The sequence below is a fragment of the Passer domesticus genome, chromosome 8 (assembly GCF_036417665.1).
Source record: "Passer domesticus isolate bPasDom1 chromosome 8, bPasDom1.hap1, whole genome shotgun sequence".
In the NCBI taxonomy this organism is placed as follows: Eukaryota; Metazoa; Chordata; class Aves; order Passeriformes; family Passeridae; genus Passer; species Passer domesticus.
This window is the reverse complement of record NC_087481.1, coordinates 35416152-35441284: the sequence shown is the minus strand read 5'-3', so window position 1 is coordinate 35441284 and position 25133 is coordinate 35416152. Positions and strand designations below refer to the sequence as shown.

General features: G+C 38.0%; 1 long non-coding RNA gene across 1 annotated transcript in view; it reads left to right on the top strand.

The window, feature by feature from the left end:
- Positions 1–5675: 5675 nt before the first annotated feature.
- LOC135306432 (uncharacterized) overlaps positions 5676–25133 on the top strand; it is a 327734-nt gene continuing 308276 nt past the window's right edge. The window contains exon 1 of the long non-coding RNA XR_010367252.1: positions 5676–5790. This is a non-coding gene — a long non-coding RNA (uncharacterized LOC135306432). The remainder of the gene's footprint in view (positions 5791–25133) is intronic.

Genomic DNA, 25133 nt, shown 5'->3' with positions numbered 1-25133 from the left:
GAATAAACCTAAGTAATACTATGTGTAGGCACACAGTTTGTGGTGATTGGGGTGAGGCTGAGCCTCATCCCCAGTGGGCACAGCTGTGAGCAGCAGGTGAGCAGCACTGACAGCAATGAGCCAGGGAGTGCCCAGGGGCACTGACCAACCACCAAAGGGAGCAGAGGGCACACAGGGGCAGGGCATCAGCATGAGGGGATAAAGGTTGGGCTGAAGAACAAGAGCTGCAGAAGCTTGCAGCCTTCTGGAGTGGAATGGTGTTACTCTGTGTGGGCCAATGCCTGCAGCCTTCTGATGGGGTCTGGTGTTACTCTGTACGGGCTGAAACCTTCAGATATTTTATGGTGGTACTCTGTGTATTGTGGCCGTCTCAGCTGCACCATGGGCTGTGACATTTAGCAACCTTTTTGCAAACTCTTCTTGGGCATAGACTTCTTTTTAATCTAAGGTATTTTTATTATTTCAGAATGGTTCTGCCAAGCTTCTCCACAGCTGTGAGTTAGAGAAATAGCTCCTAATCACTGTGTCTTTTAATTGCTGGAATACATGAGCATCTAGGTTTTTCTCATTCATTTCCTGTGCTTTTGAAAAGAATTGAAATATCTTTCCTCCAATTAATTTCTCTCTTCTGTTTGAACTCTATTCCGTAAGGGCAGTGCTTATAAAAGGTGTGTATTTGCCTTTTCCATTATTGGTATAAAGTGTTTGAGAAAAGATCCAATGACAACTTCATTTTGGTACATGTTAATTAAGATTAAATTCATTCTTTGCGCACAGTAAATATTTTCTTGAAACCAAAACAAAACGAACAAAACCAACCACTCCAAAACCAACCCAACCTTCTTTACTTAGCTAAAATCAGATTACAGTCAATGCATTTTAGTGTATTCATGTCTTTTGGTTGCTGCTGGCTTAAACAATTACTTTTAAGTCAAAGTTGTCACAGGCCTCTGTCATTGTTTTTATGATAATCAAAGACTGTGCCTTCGTTCTTCCTGACTATAATCAAATCTGTCTCCTGGACTTCCTGTTTTCCTTTGTTTTGTGGTTTGTTTTTTTTTGTGTTTTTTTTTTTTTTTGACAGCAAAAAACATTAAAAAAGTACCGTGTGATGAAATATTACATAGCAGTAAATACAGTGCAGCAGTCAGTTAGGGACTCTGAATATGACTGAAGTAGATGTGCAGGGATTCGAGAGTTTTAACCATTAATGAACAATCCTCAGCAGCTTTTTTCTTTCCAGGACCTTACTCAAATAAACAGTTATATTTTTGTACCATGAAACAACAAGGTAATTATTAATTGAAGAGATGATGGATTAATTAGTGAAGCTATTTTTATTTTTCAGAATAATTTTGTTAACAGTTCTTCTCAAATTGTTAGTGCTATTAAGTGTGTATTAAAAAACGGAGCTAAATTTTAGCTTGCTGGTTTTTACTACTCTTCTGGTTTCCATGTAAATGGTTCCACCTTGCACTGAGAAATCTGGGGCAAACTGCAGAGTAAGAGAAGTAGCATCTTTGATACTGCCTGAGGATGCTGAGTAGTGTGTTAGCCGTGCACCTGGCAGTGCATGGTTCCACTGAGAATATTGGAAACAGCATATCCTAGAAATGCTGTGGAAACCCCATGACTCTGAGGTAAAAAAGCATCTTGTTGCAAACCTAGGAAACAAAATGATTCGTTCTGTAACTGTACATGTTACATATATCCATTGACACCTGTCTTCTGTGTGAATCCTCCCTATGTGAGAGGGCAAACTTTGCAGGCATTAATTTTTTTTGGCTTTATTCCAAGTTATTAATCTGTAATAGTTTTGCATATGACTGCATATATTTAAATTGTAGCTTTGAAATTTAATTACAGGCATCAATGTGTTAATTTTAAATAAAGATGCATTCAATGTCTTTGTACAGCAAATCTATGCTGAGTGTAGCAGATCATTCCTGAAGTAGCTACTTATGTGAACATCAGGGAGAGAAATTAGAGCAAGGAATTCCCAAAGTACACTGCTGTTACTGCACGGCATTTCAGTGGACATGGTGGTGGCAGGTGGCATTTGTTTTTTTGGTATCTCCTATAGTTCTGCAATTAACAATTCCTCCTCTGTGCCTCTGGATGGGTGCCTGGCTACATCGGTGTTGTAATGGGCAGTTAACAGAATGCAGAGGCAGCCTGTAGGGGGTTGTGAAATGTGTTCAAGGCACTGTAGAAATAATGGCTAATATGAAGAGAAGTTTGGGTTGGAGTTGGCTTGTATACATTGACTATAGAGATCCATGCCTATCTGTCATTCAGATAACGTGATTATCTCTTTGAATAGAATGCCATGAGAATTGATGTGTTCTTATATCAAAATTGGAAGATAAGCTAACAAAGCATGAGTAGCAGGGGATGACTGGGTGACATATAATGGCATTTCATATAATGGGTCGGTTCAAGACATGATACTTTCTACTGTTCTTGAAAGGCATAAAACTGTAAGGAAATATATAATTCCATTAATCTTTTCTCATATTCTTCTTCCTTTTCCACCTCCCTTGACTTCAGTGGATCCCTAAAGCCTCAGAAAAATCTGGCAATGGATTTCTTATCCTTTGGGAAGTGATTTGGCTTACTCATACTGCTCCCCAGAACAGCAGCTGAGAACAGTGGGAAATCAAGTGTTTGCATTTTTATTGGCTTTGCATTAAGCAACAGGAGAATGGGCTATTTGTGATGGAATTCACTCCAGGTAGTTGACATCACTCAGCAGCAAACTGCAGCAGCAGAGCTGAAAGAACAGGGAAACATTAAATAAGAAAGCAGGTGTGCAGTCGTGCACACTGAATGGCATCTTCATGGAGCAGCAGCAGCAGTGAGCACTCTGCGTTCTCTGAGCATTGGTGGGTTTGGAACTTGTGCACTTCATGTATAATGGACACAGGGGAGTGAGGACTAGCTGTGAAAAAATAGAATACTTCCACATACTTTTACAGAGCCCCTTTGGAATAACTGCAGTCCATTCCTATTTGTCTGTGAACACAAGACGAGATAATCTTCCTCCCTCCTTTCCATTCCCTTGGCATAATTCTTGCACTACTTTGAAGTATCTCATAATATAGAGGAATTTTCTTTCTGACCCATGAGGGAGTTGAGGCTTCTGAGCTCTAAATAATCCTGGCCAGCTTGGATTGCATCTCTTCGCTGTCTATCAGATGTTGCCACTTGTAAAACTCTGAAATGCTTCTAAGTAAAATTTGTTCCTACTGCTTGACTTGATTACTTTTAAGACTTGGCGAGTTGATTCTGTGTATCATGCAAGCCACAAATCATTTTATCAGGTCTTCAGTTTGTTCCCTTTAACTTCATAATACGTTCCATTCTGCCTGCATAAAGGAATAGAACTGAAAGAAGGACAATTCTCTTCCTCTCTCTTTGTGACAATGAGGAACAGTGTTTAAAATATACCAGCTGGCACTTTACATCCGGTTGTATATGTTTCCTGTTTTTTAGTTGTCAGGATGAAGTGTGAAGGGTTGCAAAAAGTAAAAGTGAGGTGAGTCAGAATTAAACTGAAAATAGCACGTACCTTTATTTCTAGTGGTAGAATGTAAGATGGAACACATTCACTAAATCCTGAATGACCATGCAGGGACATTGCTAGAATGAATCAGCTAGTTGTTTTCTGGAAGAAAATACACAATATTCTCTCATAATTTTTTATGTGCACCCAAGTGGAATAGCCCAATTCAGCAAAGTTTTGGTTAATGCCTTTTGAAAATTAAGCTCAAATGACTACTTGGGAAAGAGCAGTCCATGAAGGTCTGATTTTTCCCAAGGCAGTAAGAATGTCACTGTAGATACTTACTCCTCCTTGAGGTGTAACATACTGCATTCACTCTCTGATATTCTTTGTACTGATTGTGGCTTACTATGGCTGTTTCTATTTATCAAGTACACATACAAAATGCGTCAACCTATAATTCAGAATAGCAACTTCATCATGTTGTAGTATGTATGTAATTATGCAGGGTCTTATACAGGATGCACACCATGACAAAAAAAGGCAGAAAAATGCTGTGAATTATGCAATGGTGAATGATTAAATTCTTCCTGCTTTTATGTACATTTTATACTGCAAGTCACAACTTCCAGGCCTAATGCATACACTGATCATTTGTTTTGCAACCTGTCAGCCTTATTGCATCTTAGCCATCTCTAAAACAATTTAGAGAGTAATATTTGAAACAATTATAGGTGATTATGGATTGATGTTTCACTGAAAGCTGATTTTATTTAAATCTTAGGTTCTTATCCATGTTCTGCTAACATTTGTATCAATGAATGACTGGTGAATTTTAAGCATTATTAGTAAGTTTAATAGTGAAACTGTTCAAGGGATTGTAAGCATGTTAGGATTTTTTGTTAATTTGCTGCCTTCCCTTTTTAAACTTGAGTGACAAATAAGGTTTAATTAATTCCTAACTTCTTGAAACAGTTCTTTCTGATTTAAGTGTTGGTTCTTTGAGTTGCTAAAATATCTTGTTTCTTGAAAGGTAAGAGTGGAAAGTACTGGAAAGAAACAATAAATTGGGTGTGGTGGTTTTTTCTGATTTTGTTTGGTGTCATGTGATGTCCCCCTGCTTGCCTAGATTTTTTCCCAACCACCATGCTGGCTAGATTTTGAAGCTGCTTAGGAGAGCTTTTGGAGCAAAGTTCAGGCAGTAAATGATTGGAAACCATAACAGCATTCTTGGCATCTGCTTAGTAATTTTATATAATCAGATGCCTCCTTTTAGTTAGTGGTTTGTTAAATCACTGGTTTATAGATTTTTAAGGGCTTCACTCTGTGTGCAGCTCTAAAGCTCAGTCTTATTTTCCTGGAACTGAAATTGCTGATCTGGAAGGTACACATGCTCTCTCCTCCCTCCCCATGTGTTTCAATCTTTTGTCTTTTAGCAGTTATGTTGGAAAGGGTAATTTTTAAAATATTTAACTGTAAGAACAGTGAAATGTCAAACAGTGAAGTTGTAACTTCTGAATGCACACATTATGAAAGTGCTCAGTCCCACCTTACACACTAATTTTTGACACTGCATGTACTTGAGAAGAGTATGTTGTCCTACTACCGAAAGCTCATCTGACAGGATGTTGTCTGGGGTAAAGCTCTGGGATGTAAGGTAGCTATTATGTAGCAATGGCCTTTAATCAGGAAAGGTATAGTGAAAAAATAAATAAGCATAATGATCAAGGACTTAATGGCAGTTAATAGAGATAGCTAAGTTGCATGTTAATTATTTATTAGAATTTGGACCACCTTCTTAAATCATGTAGGGCAAAATCTAATGTCTGTGAATGTGTTCACTACTTGTGTGATACTTTGTAAGTGATACTACAGACAAATTATATTCAGCAGTTTGCATATATACTCTTTTTTGGGGAGTACTTTTTGATAAGTACATCAAAATCTTGAGAGCCACCATCAAGCAAGAGAATTCTGTCATGTTTGTGTACCTAAATATAAACCAAGTAAATACAGTTGTTAGAGGTATATCTTTTAAGGCAAAAAGTGATTTAACACCTGACACATTTGAGTTCTCATGTTCCATTTATGATAGAGTATCTGATTAGTTGCATGTTTTGGAAAACATGAAAATATCTTTAATTTCTCTCTATGGTATCTTCTCTGCAGTCTTCACCACAGTCTGAGCTCTGAAACAGAAAACTGCAGAATGAACATCAGTGACCACTGTAAACTCTGAGGGCACATTTAGCCTACTGTTTATGGGGGTGTCTCATCATCTGGAGGTAAATCTTTTTCAGTGTGTGATAATTTTATGTCAGCTGCTTGTTGCTAGGAGAAAATAAGTTTACTGTGTTTCTACAACAAATGCCACAGAAAGATTTCCTCATCTTTTAATACCGCTGATATAATCACATTTGTGGAGAAATGTAGTAAGTTACTAAAGAGATTGGACTCACAACACCAAAGTGTTGTGAAGTCCTTGGATTTCCACTGGTGGTTTTTAAAGACTGGCAATAACTCTTGAAGGATTCAGTAGCTCTGTGCTGTTTGTTACTGGGCCCTATAGGATGTTTTATCCACATGTGGAGTTATCCCAAGAAAATCAAGAGTTGTGCTTTTGAATTTGTAAGGATTCTGTAGTGACTCTTTTTGCTGGGCTTCAGAGGAGGGTTGGTTGGTGATGCAGTCCTGCTGCAGTAGGAAATGGCACTGGAAGCACCAGTTTCTGCCCAAGCCACAGTGCAGCTGGTGCCCATGAGTGCACTGCTGAACCATGGTGCCATCCAATCAGTCAGCAGTACCTGTAGCTGAGTATGGGTGTGGAGAGAAATGACAGTTTTGGTCACACTTCACTGACATGGGTAACACAGCAGAGTCTGTAGGTGCAGTGACTGCTCCATCTCTTTCTTGGTGACTTTCTTCTAAAAGTGCCATTCTTTCTCTACTTATTCCTGATGCAGTGTATTCACTGCACGTGTCAAATCCTTTGTCTACCTATTATCTATTACACTAAAAGGATACATTCTTTAGCATTTCCTAAACCATAAAAATGTATTTATTTTTCCTCTTTTAAAATGTTATGCATTTAGAGAAGTGGATGTGCTGAAATCCATTCTATTGAACCATCTGTGAACAAGTACAGTATGACCCACTTCTGCTGAATATCCTCTCAGCTAATTATCTACAAAAATTCGTCTGCATAGCCTGCTGTCCAAATTGCTACCATGCACCAGAAGTAATTCACTGTGGAAAGAAGGAAATGGTTTGGTAAATGTTATTACAGAACCAGATACTTTAAAAGATCTTCAGGTACTTGATTCTTAGATGAAGCAAAGTATTATTTAAAAAAGGAAGTGGGTGCTCATATAAGCACTGTGTGAAGAACATTAAAAAAGCAGGGAGCATACTGGGATGAAGAAACAGGGAAAAGTGTTGAGGTGAGGTGGTTTTTTTTGGTGTTTTTTTTTCCCCTCAATTAGAAAGCTAGAGGCTGCTAATAGCCTGTATCTGTGTATGGAGTGCCTATTGCTCTCAAATGATGATTAGCATCACATAAGAGCAGATTTGCATGGGCTTGGTTCTGATACATAACATTTTAGATGCTTGGCTAAGTTTAATAAAAACTTAAATGAGTTGCACAAGGCTAAAAATAATTTGGAATCTTGACTGTGATAAATACTTCACTGAATGTGTCCCAGCTCATCTTTGAATATGCTTTTCTGGTGATATTTCCATAACTTTGCTACTGTTGGGGCCTAAGAAAAAGCGGTGCCTAAAAATGTTTTCTGATTAAAATATAAGAATTATTATGAGAAACTGTTTTTTTATTGGAATGTGTTTTCTAACTTCCAGTCTGGTAGAATTTAGGCAGAAGTAGGATATGAGCAGATGAAGACAATTAACTATTTTTACATGTTTAAATGCCTATCAGGTGTTTTCTTATATCCTTGATACTTGAGTTTTCATACCTGTCTCAATATTCAGAATTTTGCACAGAACTATATACAATGTTGAAATTTCAGTTCATGCTCTCAAATTTGTGTACACTAGAAATTTACAGACTAGAACAGTATTGAATTGTGCTCATACAGTGAATAAGCTTAAAGAGTTTTTTTGAATCTGTGCAACTTCCTTTTCCACCTATTTAGTCTTGTGTGGGGGAGCACAGCAATGATGCTGTTTTTTTCCCTTTTTCAAATCCAGAACATTTTAAGAGGAAGCCATTACCCTTTTTTACAGGCTGACACCTGTAAATCTGTGAGGAACAAAACTCTCACTAATAGGAGGCCTGGTGAGCATAATTTGCTGTACCAAGGGAGAGACCTAAGTTTTTCTTGATGATCATATTTAGAAACCTACATTAGGACAGCTCATAATTTACTCCCTTGCTGTGCATTTTATTTTGGAAACATTGCATTTAATATGCAATTTTCCTTACATGCATGTAATCCTACTTTTGCTCATAAAACCTGAGGAGTCAACCCCCTTGGCAGTAGCAAGAATTAAGGAGGAATTGCTTAGGACCCTACTCGAAGGATTTCAGACAAGAATGTACCATGTATTTTTAATATCTGTGTTAATACTACTCCTTTATCTCTGAGTCTAATGTGCACAGTCCAAACCAATTTTCATACAGAGTTTCCTGTAGTTTTTCCCTGTTTCTCATAGTAAAATATTCCCAATTCCAGTTTCTGGGCCACACTTTTGTTTCATTCTCATATTCTTATATTGACTATTTTTTTGGTGTCTCAGAGCATGGAAGTACTATTTGATTGCAGGCAAGAAGGAAGTGAAAGGAAACCTGCAGAGGCTGTCTGGGAACTGAAGTGGTATCACCTCAGTTTGGGAGAATGGGTGACATCCAGGTCCACTGTGGCAGCAGGAAGCTCTGCTTCAGCTGCATCTCTGGCCTGTCTGGGAAGCATCGTGCCATCTTGAGAGCTGCAAAATTGTGTAAAATGTGATGTGATGTACTCAGCTACAATTTCTTTTAAACTAATTTGAGTTTCATCTCAGTCATAAAGCTGATCATACTTGTAATACTGCGCTTCTAACTAAATGCAGTAACTTCTAGAGGTGCTTTAGTGCCACTCTAAAGAAACTTCTACAAATTTTGCTAGTGCCCTTGCTGTAAGAGAAGGCAGAGCAGAACAAGGAATCACAGAAACATTTTGTCCTTTATTCTTAGTGAGATCCATACATCCTCCAAATCACTGTGTGAATGAGGGACAAGAACATGCCTTCAGACATTTTTTTTCCACACAAGTTTGACTAATGTGTCTACAATGTGTTGTTTCAGACAGGTCTTTAGCAGGATACATGTGTTTGACTGGGTTTGCTTCATTTTGCACACTGCACATACATCCCATCTGCCTCTGTTTAACTGACTTCCAGGGTTTTTGGACACCGAAAGATTGTTACATCAGCTGCTAAAAAGCTTTTTAATTTGGAAATCTGAGCCTTTCTACATGCCTGGTGAATAGAGGCTAACCCTTTAGTTTCTTGCAGCTTGGGGTTACAGAGATGTGTTTGTCCACAGTTCAAATCTCTTGTGAGCAGATGGTTCTTAAGACCCTCTAATTCCTTAGATGAAAAAGTAGATTATGTCCCTTTTAGTTTTACTCTTAAAAAATTTCCCCTGCAATGCTAATCAAATGCACACTACAGAACATTGATAAAGAAACAAAGCATATCACCTGCCTTTGTGTCCTTGTCTATGGATGCAGACACACACAAATGCTCTGTGTTCCTTTTTACCTAATTTAAAACCACCTTCCTGACAAATTTGTCATATTCTCAGATAAGGAAGTAATAATATCATTGCTTCAGCTTGTGTTGTGAATGAAGCAGTAGTTTAAAACAAAAAATTCATTTGAGGGGAAAAACATTGCATCAGGATGAATACATATTGACAAAATAGCTCTTTGAGGGCTGCTGCTTAGCCGTGCCTTTGCACCCTAAATTTTGTGCCTTTCTCTTTATGCAGAGGAACAAATCTGCATAAGCTTTGCAGTTCTAGGGAGATGATTCACCTACCCGTGAACCCAAGAACGCTGCAGAAACCTTTCAGGGAAAGGTGCAGCATTATAAATATTTTAAACCTCTCTGCGAGCAGGGAAAAGTGTGACATATGTTTTACATTTCAGTGCCTGCTCCAGTACCATTATTTTAGAACCTGTCGCCTTTCGTAGGCTATGTGCTCACAGACAAATGCCACTGCTTCAAAACCAATAGCTAAGCTGCCTCTTTTCATGCTGTTTCTTTCAGTTCCAACTGACAGTTAAAATATGTTTGTTGTTCCCCCCTCCATACACAGCCCCTGTTCGAACTGACCTGACCTAAAAAGATTGTAGCATACAGCTGAGCTTAAAATACAAACATTCCCTTTGAAAGTTATAATGTTCCTGCTTGTCTGGGGCAGCTCTGAAGAAAAAAAACCAAAAAGACAAATCTCAGTTTGAGTGATGCAATGCATAGATAAAACCTTTATCTGGGAGAAGGGGGAGGTGTATTTGGAGTCTGCTTGAGTGGCAGGAAGAAAAATTTCCATATTTAAGGTAAAACAGCTGCTGTTTTTTGTTTTCCTCTCTGCTTGGAAAGTTGTGCTTTATGAAACATTACTATCGCCAGTGGGGAAATGAGGTAGGGTAAATGAGGCCTGCTTGATCCTTCCAAGGGCCAACAATGGCACAAGGCTTTCTGAACTCTGCCTTGGCATTTCCTCCACCAAGTGTTGCCTACTGTCTGCAATTAATATATGTGCAAAATACCATGATGCATGTAAAACAAAATTTGAATAATTCACAATATAAGATGACAACTTGGTTTGGAAATAGGTTTTTATGGTAGAGCATGTTTCTAGTATCATAGAATTATTTCAGAAATTTGGTGTGGAATGGTGATATTACAAATCTTGATGGCTTTGAACTGCCTTATGAGAAATCCTGAGCTGTTTGCTCAGACACATTCTAATTTTTAAATGAGAATTACTGGTAAGTTGCAACAATAAATAACTTGCCAGAGTCTTGTGCAAAATGGGGGGGGGGGTGAAAGCACTATTCTGTCCAGTCTACCTTCAGTCTTTCATAAGAAATGTCATCAATTTAAATATTTTAAGGATATCTGAATAATTAAAACCAAAAGACTTGGCTCCAAATCCCTCAACATTTTAAGTTAAGGACATGTTCTTTTTATATGCACATCAAAGGAATGTGTTTGATGCCATTGATAGAGGTCATGTTCAACTGTTTGTTTAGAAAAAAACAGCTATCTATGTGTCTCCTAAGCTAAGGAGTGGAGACTGTGGAAGTAACATCCCACAGGGAATTGAAGAACCAACTAGATAAACATAAACCCCAAGCTGCTTGGGTAAAAGTAAATGCTGCCTTGAGGGTACAGGAATGAACTGCATGTTCTGAGGTCTGTAATAGCACTCCTTTAATTTTCTGCTTCTGGTTGTGGTTTTGGTGTTTTCCTTTACCATGTATTGCTGAGTTCTTTAAAGCTTGACTGTCTTTTTGAAATAAATGCTGTTCAATTTGAAGCTTGATCTTGATATAGAAACTACTGGTGGAGACCTGTATCTTGTGTGATGTGAGAGCAGAATAGCTAGTTGAAACACCTCTTTCTGGTCTCCAAGAGCAGTTTTGCACTAGCTGAAATTCATAGTGTTCTGTGCATGCATAAGATCTTGCAAAAGAGTTCAAAAAAGTGAGGCATAAAACATATCTGAGATATTGTTTTCTTTATTGTGGAATAATCTTATTTCTTTTAAAATTCTGCTTTTTTGTCATACCTCTCAATATAATAGGAAAGTAAAAAATAGGGAAAAGTACCTTATTTTAAAATATGTTTTCCAAAATTAAGTATTCTGTTAACAACAGGATGCATAAAAATGATGTAATTGTAGTTAGTGGTCTGTAAGTGTGTACAGACAATTGCCCTTATTTCTTGCACTCTTTTTTCTGGCCTTTACCCTGTTTAGACTGACACAGGTAGAAACAGGGCCCTGACCCAAAGGCACATTGGCCAAAAGGACAAAAGGTATAGTGGTGCTCCGACTATGGCAGAAGAGTAAAGAGGCAGTACAGCTACTCCAGTAGTCACTGGAATGATTCGAGAGGGTTAATTTCTTCCATATATGATAATTTTCTTGCAATACAGTTAGCCTAATAGCTGACAATTGTGTGTTAACAGTTAATAGTAATTCATAATATAATTATGCACAGTGTGGATGGCACGGTTTGTATTTGACTGTTGCTCTTGACTTCTATAAAGCTCCTTTTTAGAGCTCAAGTTCTGTGTGCTGTTCAAGAGGCTAATTTGAATCAGATAGTGCACAAGTGTGGGGGACTCTCAGGAATCTGTAAAGATTTCCTGATAAAATTTTTTAAAATTCCTAAAGGTGCTGTGTTGATATATTATTCTGTACAGTTTTTTCCCTAGCTGGGAGCTATAGACTTGCACATTTTAGACACTTACATATTGACAAAACAAATAAAGGTTGAAGAGGAGATGTACGGCTGTGTCTGATATAAATCTTGACATGGCCTGTGTTCGTCTTTCTCCACCTCTACCAATTAATTAACAATGATATTTGTTGACAATTGCTTCCTCTGCCTGGAGGCACTAGGTAAGGTAAAATGCTGTAATTTTAAATAGTATTATTTTCAGAGACCACCAGAGAAAGAGACTACTGAAAAATTGTTGAATCTGAACAAAGAATCAGCCTGAAATCTCCAAGGGAGAGTGCACAAAGAATTGATTGTGTTCACACTCAGAGATCAGGGACATCCTCTGGCTCCTGACAGGGAAACCAGTCCAGACTGTCTGCATTCTCCATTCAAATTAATCCATGTTAAAATCCAGATTCAGGGTGCCTAAAGATTTTGCCTGAATATATTTAGGAAAAAATGTAGATCCATGAACTCTCACGTGATTAATTTAACAATGCTAATGCTTTGGTCAGTTTTTGTAATTTCACTTAAAATCCAATGTAGTAACAGAGGGATGAGGCATGTGGCTGATTAGTTTTTTTCAGAAGTTAGAGGAGAAGGTTGTCTGTAACATACACTTGTATGAGAAGAATGGGTGATTTTTTTTAAAAAATGCCAAAGTCACTTAGGTGTCTATCTCCTTTGTATTAAACTTAGAGGATCTGAATGTACTCCTTTTGATGTTGATGTTCATAACCACTGAGCCTGCAGGTAGTAGGAACAATTTAGTGAAATTCAGCAAAACCCCTGTCCCATCTCTGTTAAAACACTTACTGTTGATTTCAGTGGAACAGACTTTCACTCATCTTCTTAAAGCAGTGGGAAACACCTGAAATGTGGACAAGAATTCTGTCTTGTTTAAACACTAGAGGTGCAGAGATCCCTTCTGAAACCGTGAGAGATATTCCTGAGGTCAGAGTCTGAGCTGCCAATATTCCAGTGCAAAAATTTTCCCCAGAAGAGTAAACGTTGAAAACATATGTGGCTATTTAAACCATCACTGAAAATCAGCACGCTTTTTTCTTATCCTGTTGAATAGTTTTTGCTAAAGGAACAAACCAGTGTTTTGTTTAAACACAGAACTTGGCACATGAGTGTAATGCTCTAAGCAGAGACCCAGGAGCAGGGCTGAAGCTTCCATATAAATGTACAGCTCCCTGCTGGGTGCACTGTCAGAGGAGGAGAAGGAGGGAGCTTCACCACATTCCCTGTCTATATCTGAGCTATGGAAAAGGGGAAATCTTGTTGTTTTATTACACAACTTTTTTCTCTCCTGTGGCAACATCCAGCAAAGCTTTCAAAACCATTTTTTACTTTTATAAAAAAACCAACACCACTTTTTTTGACAGTAATCCCAATTTATATTGTGAAACCTTTCATTATGTAAAACGCATCAGTACTTACTATTGCAACCAAACATATCCCAGAGTTTCTTTTGACCCTGAGAGATGTGAAGTAAAACTACAAATTTGACACACAGATTAAACCCTCCAGAATCATCACACAGAAAGTGTTCAACTGCAGACTTATAAACCCTGATGAAACAATAATTGACAAAGCTATAGGAAGTACATTTGTTGATCATTGTTATTTATTCTTTGTCCAACAGTGTTCATAAAAGCCATCATATTTGCTTAACTTTGAAGAATTTTGGCAATCAGACTGCAGTTCCTGCTCTTACTGCTATTTGAATCTTATTATACCAATGTTTTTCATTTGTGTTGAGCATGGCTGTGAAATAAAATACATAACTGAGTTGGTGCTTCGTGATCTTAATCTATCAGCTTTGTCCCCTTGGAGGTAACGGTGAATCTGTTCCAAATTGCAATTGTCTTATCAAGGATGTACTTATCTATAGTAAGGAGCTTTAGGGAAAATTGTTGGACAGTGAATAAGATAAACAATTTTGTAACTAGAAACTTTGATTTCATGGACCAAATCTGCAAAAAAGAGTGCAGATTATGGTGTGTGCATCTAGAACTATATTTTGTGTTTATAAGGTCTAATTCTGCTATCTCTGCTGCAGCTCCAGGACTTGTAGAAATGTCTCCAGAGATGATATAGAAGATAAAAGCTCATTCTGTTATTGTTCATGCTCTGTTTCCATGCTTCTACAAAAGCTGAAATTTCCCAGAAGTGGTAGAACCTCATTGTTACCTGCTGTTCCACGTTTCCAGCAGTTGTCTTGGGGTGGGCTGTTGGTTTTAACTTCACAACTAATGACCTATAGAGTGCTTCAGCTGTTACCCCCTCTCCTCCCAAAACCTGCTCCCCTAACTCTGGAAAACCTTTTCTGGGCGTTTGAGAGGAGCATGATAGTGTGTTTGTGGTATCTATACCCAGGCAATATTCCCCTGGGAGGCTAGACAGGGATGTAGAAGCGAGTTTGGTCTGGTTCACAAATTTTATTCCTCCATGGGGGTGAAGGAAATTTCCTGTTTTGTTGTTGTTTTGAATTTACCTTAGTCAACTCAAAAATTAGGAACGCAAAGGACTCTTAGAAAATAAAGGCAGAAAAGACTAAATAGGTAATTTTACTAATTGCATGTGGCATTGCAGACTTACTGCCATTCTATAGTAGTCATTATGTAAAAATATAACACATAAAATTAGGAATGCCCTGATGTTTAGAGTAGGAAAGATGAGGTTTCAGAGATGTTGCATCTTGGAGAAGGTGAAGTATTAGGAGACTTTTATTTGAAGGAAAGTTTCCAGGTCCTGTGTTCAGATTGTATCTTGTAGATCGTTGGTCTTTGGTATGTGTTCCTGCAGACCTCTGCAACTCTGTACTGCCTCTAAGAAAAAAGAAATTAAAATCTGTGTTTTGTGAAGTCACTGTAGCTTAACACACTGGCTTGATGAAGAGTGCTTAGGAGAAGCTTTGTGTAATCTGCCATAAGGTTTACTGTGTTCCCAGGCAATCAAAGTAAGAATCAACTGGATGGACTACAAATAAAAGTTAAGTATATCATGATACATATCACATAAATCTCATGTGTTTATGAGCTATACTGAAAAAAATTTCACACTTTCAAGTAAATTCCGCTTGAAACTGTGTCATTTGGGACACGGTGTTAATATAAACCCCAGGGTCTGGAAACTGGAAAGCAACTACACTGATGATAACGCATTTGCTACTTGTTCAAAGAAGAGAAAAATACCTCTTTGAGTCTTTTCTGTGGACTAAGCTTTATATAAGCAACTCCTGTATCTCTACACTAGCCATAATTATTTGCCAGTAGATGGAGTAGTTAAATCAAATGTCTATCATTTACTCTCAGATCAGTTTGTGTGACAGGATCTATAGCTTCTTGACACCATTAAACCCTTCTGCTTTCTACTCTGATGATTGGGGAGTCATTTCTGTTCTTGGTGAAGGCTCTCTGCTTTTGCTATACTGACAAATATGATTAGTTACGTATCTTTCAACAAAATATTTTACATTTCTTTTTCCATTGGGCATCAGGCTTACCTGCCAGAGATGTTAACAATATCTCCTGCATCTCTTTTTAGGACTTTTCCTTCCTATGACTTCCTGTCATAAGAAAAAGGATACTTGCAAAGTGTAGAAATACACTATTGACAGTGCTATCTATAGACTGCTAGTCAGAGATGTCTGTTATCAAGGGAGGGGAAATATTTAGGTTTTGTTGAGATTTCTGCTCTGTCCTTAAGGAGCCACAAGATAAATTTTGTTCTTTCATGGTCTCATGTAAAATAAGGGAGTTATTTGCAAACCAAACCACAACATTTTGGTGGATATAGGCAGCAAGTTAGTATTTATTGAAGCTGAAAGTATTAATGTGTTTGGGACTACACAACTGTGAAATGCACTTTTATTTCCTTCATCTTAGACTTCCCTGGATGTCAGTTCTGAGGCTGTAACACTTGCAGCATCCAGGTTTTCTTATTCTGCAGATGATGTTCCTGATGCTACAGCTGTTGGTTACCATGTCCACAGTTCTCACAGGGGCAGAATGCCTCATTTTGCCTCCTGCAGAATAACAGTCCAAACATCAAGTCTGTTACAGGACTGCTGAAATTCGTCCAGGATTATCTTTTTACAAAGGTGGTAGCTGCAGTTAAACAAACCAGGTGTATTCTGTGAAATTTCACTGTGTGAAGAATTAGTAAAGAAATTTTAATATTTCAAAACTGTGACTTACTGGTCACATTAACTTTTTTTTAAACTATTTTTCTATCGAGAAAAATCAAATAGATCTGTTTCTTTAGCTGTAATTCAGGAAGGGGAAGAGGTGAAAAGGAAATTCCCTGAAATGTAAACTCATTTCAGGCAAGTTTCAGTTCTGAGGCATCATTCATTGTGAATCATGGAATATCATATTCTAGGTATAATGGGAATGGTGGCAGAGTTTTGTGTTTGCCTACATAACCAGCAATTCCCCAACAAGCTATGGGTCTAGGGCTAGAGAATCTAATTAGAAAACAAATCTAATTAGACATGTAGATCACAAAATTAATAAACATTATCCCAGGTATTTAGGAACACTGGGAATTCAGGGCTAGTTACATACAATTTCACTTATTTATACATTGGTTTCAGTGATTATTTATTTGGGGTAATTTGGCTTCATAAATTTTTTATAATTCTGAAACAAATTTGCTGTACCTGTGTTAACTGTGACACAATCCAAAATGGGGATAAAAAAGCAGCGTGGTGGACGTATTAGGCTTGGGTAGCCTGCAAACCAATGAACACACACAAGAGCCACTGCTTTGTGCTAGAAAAGGACAAACTGCAAGCTCTATTCAGGCAATGATAAGAAATGGTTCAATCCAAGTGCAGGAGTCAACTACCCAATGAAAGAAACAAGGCAGAGAACTGTACACTACAAAAATGAGGGCTCTTACAAACTCAGTGCAGAACAGGTAAAGATAAAAGTGCAGGATCAAAACTTCAGAGCCTTGCTGAAAACTGAAATATGAACATCAGATGTTTTTAAATGCCCTTTGAATGGATTTCAACATTAGAACCTCATGTTTATTGCACATACCCTAAAGTTTTGTTTGAAGATAAACCTTTCAAGTTGAAATCCATACCTTATTCACTGCCTCAGGTAGCTTCTAAACAGTTCCTTGTTACCACCTTTCCACAGTTTGTCTGACCTAACTTTTCTTTTTGTGGCTCACCCAGAAATGTCTGTTAGCTACCTCCTTATTTAATTCTCCTTCTGTGGCTCATGCTTCTTGCTTTGAAACATTGTAAGTATGAACCATTATTTCCCCACTGTTCGGATATCTCTTAGGAAAATCTGTATCAACTTTCTTTGCTGAGGTGACCCTAACCAAAGTACAGGAAGTGTTTTTGTATTTAAGGGCTTCTCTGCTGGTTTCCCAGTGAGAAAATATTGTGTGCTCCATTTGGATATAAGAAGGCATTAAAAAGCATACTGGTTTTATAAAACACTATTGGCTTTGGTAATACCAGCAAAATTCCAACTGTTGATTTCAGCATAAAACAGAGTAAAACCCACCTTCTCCTTAAGGTTAGGATTTCATATTTAGAAATACTGTTTTGTTTGTAACATCTCATGTTTTTCTGGCATCTCATATTTTTCGGCATGCAGAATCTGGATTTTCTGATACATTAATAAGCTCTCAATCTACCCCAGTAGAATCTGAAAAATCTGTATTAGCTTAAAAGAATGTGAAGTGAGCACATATTGTGTCGTTAAAATGTAATGAGGAGAATACAGATGTGTGAGCTGCTTTTTCCAAGTGCCTTGAGCAGATCATAGCTGAAATAGCCATCTTTCTGATCTTTTACCACAGCATCCTGGTGAAAGTTCTTCCTTAAAGAACATTTCACAGCATTTAGTATAGGCTCTGTGCTGACTCAGTCCTGCAAAAGTCTCAGAGGTGGAAGGAAAATTTTTTTTATTCCTTCAGTAAGTGTGAAACACAGGTGATTTTTATTTCACACCATAAGCTTATTGCTGCTGCTTTCTTTTAGATTTTATATCAAGTTGATTGCTGTCTTTACTGGAAAAAAATGACGTCTTGATACATAAAGTACAAATTTTCAAGGAGTTTGTCAACACCAGAAAGTTGTTGTTTTTTTTTCATTTCAACTTAATTGTCAGTCAATGTTAGGTACTCAACACGTCCATAAAAGCTACTGTGACTGTACAGGTTTCACTAGGACTATACATTTTTAATGATATTATAGCTCTCTGTAACAGTAGGCTAAGATCAGCCATTTGCAGTAGCTATTGGAAGCAGTTTGGACAATGTATGACAATTAATGTATGACGTTGTAGCATTATAGATGTCAGTTTTGCCTTAGTACCCTGTAACTTGCTTCCCTTTTACTGACAGGGCTTGGACATTTGTTGTTTTAAGTCATTGGACCACTTCTGTTCAAAGTCTGATTTCTGTTGAGTGGCAACAAATTTGGAAGCTGCTGTTCTAAAACAGGCCTGCAAGCTAATATCTGATGTTATGCAGAAGGTGAAAAAAACCTCAGAACAGCCCTACACTGAACCTTAATGAGTGGTGCTCCTCACAGGAAAATCCTGTGGTGACACCTACAGATGCTGTCAGCTGAGTATCTTGTGCAGCACAAACCTCTCTTTACTGAGTGCAGGGAATTCAATTTGCATCCACTTCTTGGATATCTGGCATCAGAATGTCCAGTCTCTGGATTTGTCCAGGTAGAGACTTTTTTTTTACCCGTTCTTCTTCCCCGAAGGGGTTTTTTCATTACTCTTTGTTCCTGTGTGGGATAGAGAAAACCACTCACTTTGCACCAGGCCCATCATTTGCATCTGGGTCAAATAATGGTAAGAAAAGGACTCCTATTCTGATAACCAGAAGGCTACAATATTATCATCCAGGTGCCCTCTTTCTCCAGATTTGCCTTAGGAAATGAGATAAGGCAGATTATGGATAGTGGTCTGTAAAAAATGAGTGACTGGTTATGAGAGTTTATGACTACATATGTCTGCTTCTGGCCACACTCCTCCATTGCCTGTAGTATCTACTTTTTTGGCATTGGGTTAGTTAATTGCTGGATTAATGGGTTGTGTAAGTTCACTAGGGAATTTCATGGGCATTGGAGAAGGTAGAATTGAAGAAGGGATATTGTGCTCCAGAGTTTTTCTCCCACTTTGGTACCGGTGCATTGTTAGTGTGGCCCACAGAAGCACACACTTCTGATTCTCAAAAGGAAATGGAAAAACATCCTTCAGAAACAAAATAAAGAGCTGGTCAGTGTACCATATGTCACTCCAGTACCCTGTGTACTCCCTCTGGTTTTTTATTTTTTTGTTTTGCTTGTGCTTTTGTTCTGCCAGAAGCATTTGTTTAAATTTGTGTTAAATATTTCTCAGAATATTCTCTTGAAGTAGATGCTGCCTTAAACAGTGTGAGATCAGAATCCTGAAGTCTGATAAACAGGTCTGCCGAAGATCTGAATTTGGTGAAGGTTTAAGCTTAAGAAATTAAAACTTCAGTTTAAGAAATGTTAAGGAAGAGAGGGGAATCCCCAAGTTAAAAAAATGAAAACCTCAGCACTACTTTTCTTAATGCTTGTTTTTTAGAATGCAGCCTACTTTTTTCGAGGCACAGTCCATTTTCCAAATGAAACCATTTTTGGAACTTTGAAAAGTAAAAAAAAAGAAATGTTACTTTCATCCCTTTTTCTTCCAGCACAGAAAATCTAGGAAGCATGTGTTTCTTGGAGCTGTTCCTGCATTTTACGTCAGTGGTCAGTTGCCATAGCTCTGCCACCTGAAGGGCTGTTTGCTCAGCCAGTGTGTGGAGCACATTCTGGAGTTCTAATTCACTGGTGAGACAAAGGGTGACTGGCTACAGAATAGCCAAATCCTCCCAAGCTCTCGGGCTCATTACTATGGGAACTCCATCAAGGCTGCAAGCTAGCATGGAATATTGACAGCATGAAACGTTGATGAGCACGCCTGCGTTTTGGCAAATTAGATTTACTATCTCATCCTATCTAATAGACCATTTAGAGGTCTGCCCCTGAGACACATCTCTTTAGCTGAGCATCTACCATCTTCTTGTAATGTTTTTATCTTCAGTCTGAATAGACACAGCTTTATGAATATGCTTCTCTGTACTTTAATTTTCTTGTTGCTGGAAAAAAGCTTCTGGGTCGACATGCAGTCGCTAAGAAAAGACAAACCAAGGAGCTGCATTGAAATGTACTCTTGAACAAATCTATCAATTTAACTTTATATATACACCAACATGCTTATTTTGTATGTGTACACACATTTATATACACAGACACACACATAAAAACACATTCTCCCATCTGGGTTGATGTGTACAGCATTGCAAAATAGATCTGCCATCATCCCTGACAGGCTGCTGGAAATGGAGTTGATTGAATATGACTCAGACCCTCAGTCTCATTGTCCAATTCATCAGTGAATGCACTGCAGGCTCATTGATTATATGTAAGACCAGCAGGAATGCTTGGCTTGCTTCATGGGGCTGCCTGTATTGAGCCATTATAAACACTCTCTTCTCTGCTGTGTGCATGTAAATAAGTTCAAGTCACTTCAAATTGACAACTTAGACACAATTTTTATGAATTAAAAAAAAGGAAGAAATGCAGGGTGTTCTTTTTCTAAAGAAGTTAGTTTCAGAGAGAACTGAGTCCACAAACTAATAATTTAAGTATTATGTTAGTATTTTGAAATAAATTTCTGACTGGTAAGTATTTCAGATGCAGTAATTTATTTTTTTTTTTGCTTTTTTTCAGTATGAGTGACAGTGCACGTGTCTGCATGTGGGGTAGAAATTAAACTGTAATTCAAAATTAGCAAAATATTGTAAATGGAAATGCTTTTCCATGGGTAGCATGATTGTATACCACAAGAAAAAAAATCTGAAAATAATTTTCTTCTAATAATTATGCAGATGGTTATAAGTAAATCTCAGTTTCCCCATAGTGAGCTGAAATGTTGCTGTTCTATGCCTGTAGATGTGCCTGTTCTTGGGAAAAGAAAATCACTTTTAACTAGAAACAGTAGATGTCATTGCACCTTTTATTTCTGTGTGCTTGGGTCTCTGGAGAAGTGGAGTTGATGGGTGGAATGGGCTTAGTCATGTCCCTTACTCAGGGAAGAATGACAGAAGCTCTTCTCTGGCTGCTGTTGGTCCCACAGGCTCTATTTATTCATTGTGTCATATGATCCACTAGCAAAATATACAGGAAAAAAAATACCTTTACAGTGTGATCTTGCTGCTTTTAGACAGGGGCCCTGGGAAGATGGCACAACTGTATGAACAGCTACAGCAGCACCCAAATGTTAGGGGTCTGGTAGGTTTTGTGGGGTTTGGCTGACTTGTTGTGGTTTTTTTCTTTTTGTATTTTGTCCTTCTTTTTTTTCCTTCAAGACATTTTCTGCAGTGATATGCCATTCCTTCTGTAGTCAGAAACTTTCTCCAGTCCTCTGGTCTTCATAAAATATTATGTGAAGTCTTGGTCAGTGGAGGCAAGAGAGTATGTAATGAAACCCCCTTATCATTGGCATCCTAGTTTTGGGAAAAGGAGATGGAATGTCAAGGAACACCTTTTTCAATACACACATACAAAAATATGTAAAAATATTTGTTCGCTAAGCACCGAAATCATTGCAGGATGCACTTGCAATTGTAGAGTGTGACAGACAACTTTTAATGCTGACATGTTTTTAACTTATGAGATTTATCGAGGAGTGGTTTTGTAACCAAAATATTTCAGCCACTTGTGCTGCTTTGGACCCAGAAGCCCCAGTGAGGAGGAGGAGACCAGGGATGCTGTGAGGGCAACCTGAAATTACCAAATAAGTTACACTCATCTTGAAACACAGTGTGCTATTGCTGTTTGCACTGATCTCATTAGTTTGTTTACATATCCCGATTTTGCTCTCTCCCTGACCAACTCCCTGTACCTTGTGTTTCCTGAGTGTTCATTTCAGTGCTGCTTACACAGGGAGAACAAACAATCCAGGCAGCCAGCAGAGTTTGCAGAACACCCTGTGCACGCCTCAGTCTCTTGCTGCCCAGAGTCAGGGTCTGAAGAAGTGAACTGCCTCTCCACTTCTGTTTGGATTTCTATGCCAAGTCATTAGTCCTGGGATACCCAGCTTTCTGCCAATCTCCCCTCCTGAAGGAGTGTTTATTTTTTCATTATTTTTAAAAGGAATGTTCTTGCTGACTGACAGGGCTTTGTATGTTGTCTTGTTAGTTCAGTAGCTCAAATATCATATTTAGGTGCAGAATCTTTGAGTTGGTGACCCCATGAATCGAGATGAAAGTTTCTATTTTGTGTTTAACTGATTTAAACCCATGAAAGTTCTCACAAAATAGCTCTTGTCCACTTTGTGGTTTATTGTAGCCCATGGGGTGGGAGGGGGGAATGGGAAGTCAAACACCTACTATCCAAAATATTCAGTGGGTTAGACAAAGACTGCGTTTACTAGAAAAAAAAAAATTGGGTCTCTATTCATGATGATGTGTGTATTTTGCCATATTCTTAAACTTTTACCCTATGTGTTCCTTGGGATTTACATGTATATGATCCGTTCAGAAAAGCCAACTGTCTTAATGAAACCATACGTTGATGGCTTCTACAGGTTAAATCACATGTTGTATATCCAAGAATTTCCTGTCATCTGTTAATGTGCAGTATTCTGGACTGTTGTCATACTGCCACTGGAATTAGAACCTGAGGTGACAGTCTTCCTTGTTATGTTTTTTTGCAGTTTTTATTTTTATTATCATTTTAAAGCTGCTGTTTGCCTGAATTTTGTGGATTGCTTTTGTTCTGGTCAAATACAATTAAGTTTATACAATTTGAACCATTTAGAAATTGACAAAACAGAATACTGCAAATAGACAATTCTGCACAAGCCTTCATTCTATAGAATTTACAATGTCAGAAATACCAATTTTTCTTACCCAGACTGGAAAGATGGGTGGAACTTTTACAAGCTTTGTGAAACTCCAAAGAAACTGCTGAACATCCATGCATTTAACAGAGGTGGGCCCAAATTTCAGCCACTTTGAGATTCCTTCGTTAAATGAAGGGCATTAAATCCAGTGCTCCATAGAGAGGAGAAGCTGTGTAATTGAGTGCATTGAACTGTTTGGCCTGGGCAGTGGGGATGCCTCCAGAGTGGCCCAGAGCAGAGTCTTCAGGAAGCAAGCTGTTGTCATGGCTTCAGATTCCTCCCTAACATTCAGTTCACGATAGCAGAAGGATTAAGCATTTCAAGGAAGGGCTTGAAACTGAGTTTGTGGAGAGATGGAGAAAGGGGGCTCAGAAAAGTCTGTGCTGGCTGCTTTCCAGGAGGGGATATACACAATGGCAAATGATGTCACGTAGTTGAGAATGCAGAAAAATTCTTTAAACAGCAAAAACCAGGGCACTTGCTGAAAACCAGAAAGAGATAGGTGGTGTGAAAATGTGTGTGTATGTACATACATGCATGTTTATAACATTTCTGGCTTGCCTGTTTCCAGGCAAGTAGTAAGAGACAAGAATACTTTTACACAGTCAGTGACTGTGGCAGCAGTGTGAAATGGGCAGAAATGGATGAATTGCGTTTAGCCTGTGCTTCCTTCAAGCTTTTTGTTACTGTATTGTGGGTTACTGCAGCAAAAATGTGGTTCAGTTAAAAAAATGACATTAAACAAAGCCAGATGTACTTAAGTAGCAAAATATCCAGAAGAAATGACTTAACTTACAAGCTATGTGTGGATTAATGTAACTCCCTGATCCTCCCCCTACCAATATCTCCATCCTCAAAGAAAGTCAAAATCAAAACAAAACAGAGGAGGGGAAAAAAAAAATCCCAAACCCATAAAACCTAAGACTCACAGCCAAGCCAATCACCGTAAGGCAATTTGCTAATGGTTTTGGCAGAAATGATCCTGTTCAGCTTGTCTTCCTGCCATGCTAGAAAGTTAGCATTTATCCATATGTGAAATGTTTTATTTAATCTAACAATATTTGAATATGTTTCCTTCTTTTCCCTGAAATATGGGGGGTGATCTTAATTTCACTGTTATAGCAGAGAAAAAAATAGTTACTTGAAAAGCAACACACTGTTTTTAGTTTAAAGAAACCCATTGTTATCTCAAGACTTAAGAGTACTACTTAGAAGCAGCTGGATTGTTTCCAAGCTCTCAAAATATATTTCACATCTTGTATCTTATGTTTTTACTATGAAAACATATGAAACTTTCTCAGAAAAATTTACTTGGAGCAGTAAATGTGGAAGTCACAGATAGTAGCAGTGATAAGGAAACTACATAGCTGTTCTGGATCTTTCTGCTTTACAAAAGAAGAGAAAGGGCAAAATTTACTGTCATTTTTACTGTCAGAAGTGTTTATACACAGGTGTGTCACAATTCTTGTTGTGAGGAACTGTTCAAATTACATTTGGGCAGTGGAGAATGTGACCTCTGTTGTAACTCATTAGGCCTGCAGAGAACTACATGTACATTTAATATCCGGAGCTTGACATGATGGCTCCCAGATGCTCAGAGGAGAAAGCCCCTCAGATGATGATACAAAGAAAGAATGGAACCCTAAAAATGGTTTTAGTTTGGGATTTATTTTATTTTATTAAGAGTTTAAAGCTATAATTTATTTCAGTTAATTTAATTACACGTCAGGAAAGTTTGCTCCATGTACCTATATGTCTCAAGAGGCTCCAACAAGTATACTGGACTTATTCAAGGGGGAAAGGGCTGGAATTCAAAGCTATTTTTGCAAATCTAATTGGTTGTAGTCTTCTGCTGACAGAAGTGAATGTTTCTTTAGTACTTAGGTATTCCAGTAAGTTCAATTATTAGTCTTACTTCTGATGCTTAATTGGCTCTCCTTAGGTTAATCAGAAGGGGAAAAAATTGCTAATTGGATTCTTCTGAGAATGTTTTTCTGTGCATTTTTTTCCACTCCTGTTCTATCAGAATCTACTGCTTGCTTTCATATTCTGTGTACTCCTGTGGTGGGCATATATGTACCCCTGGAAGATGATACCTCTCCAATAGAAAGAAAATTGGCGCAGTAACTCAGAGATCTTATTTTATAAAACCTGTTACAGGAGGTACCAGCTATGTGCAAAGAAGAAAGTAATATGGGGAAA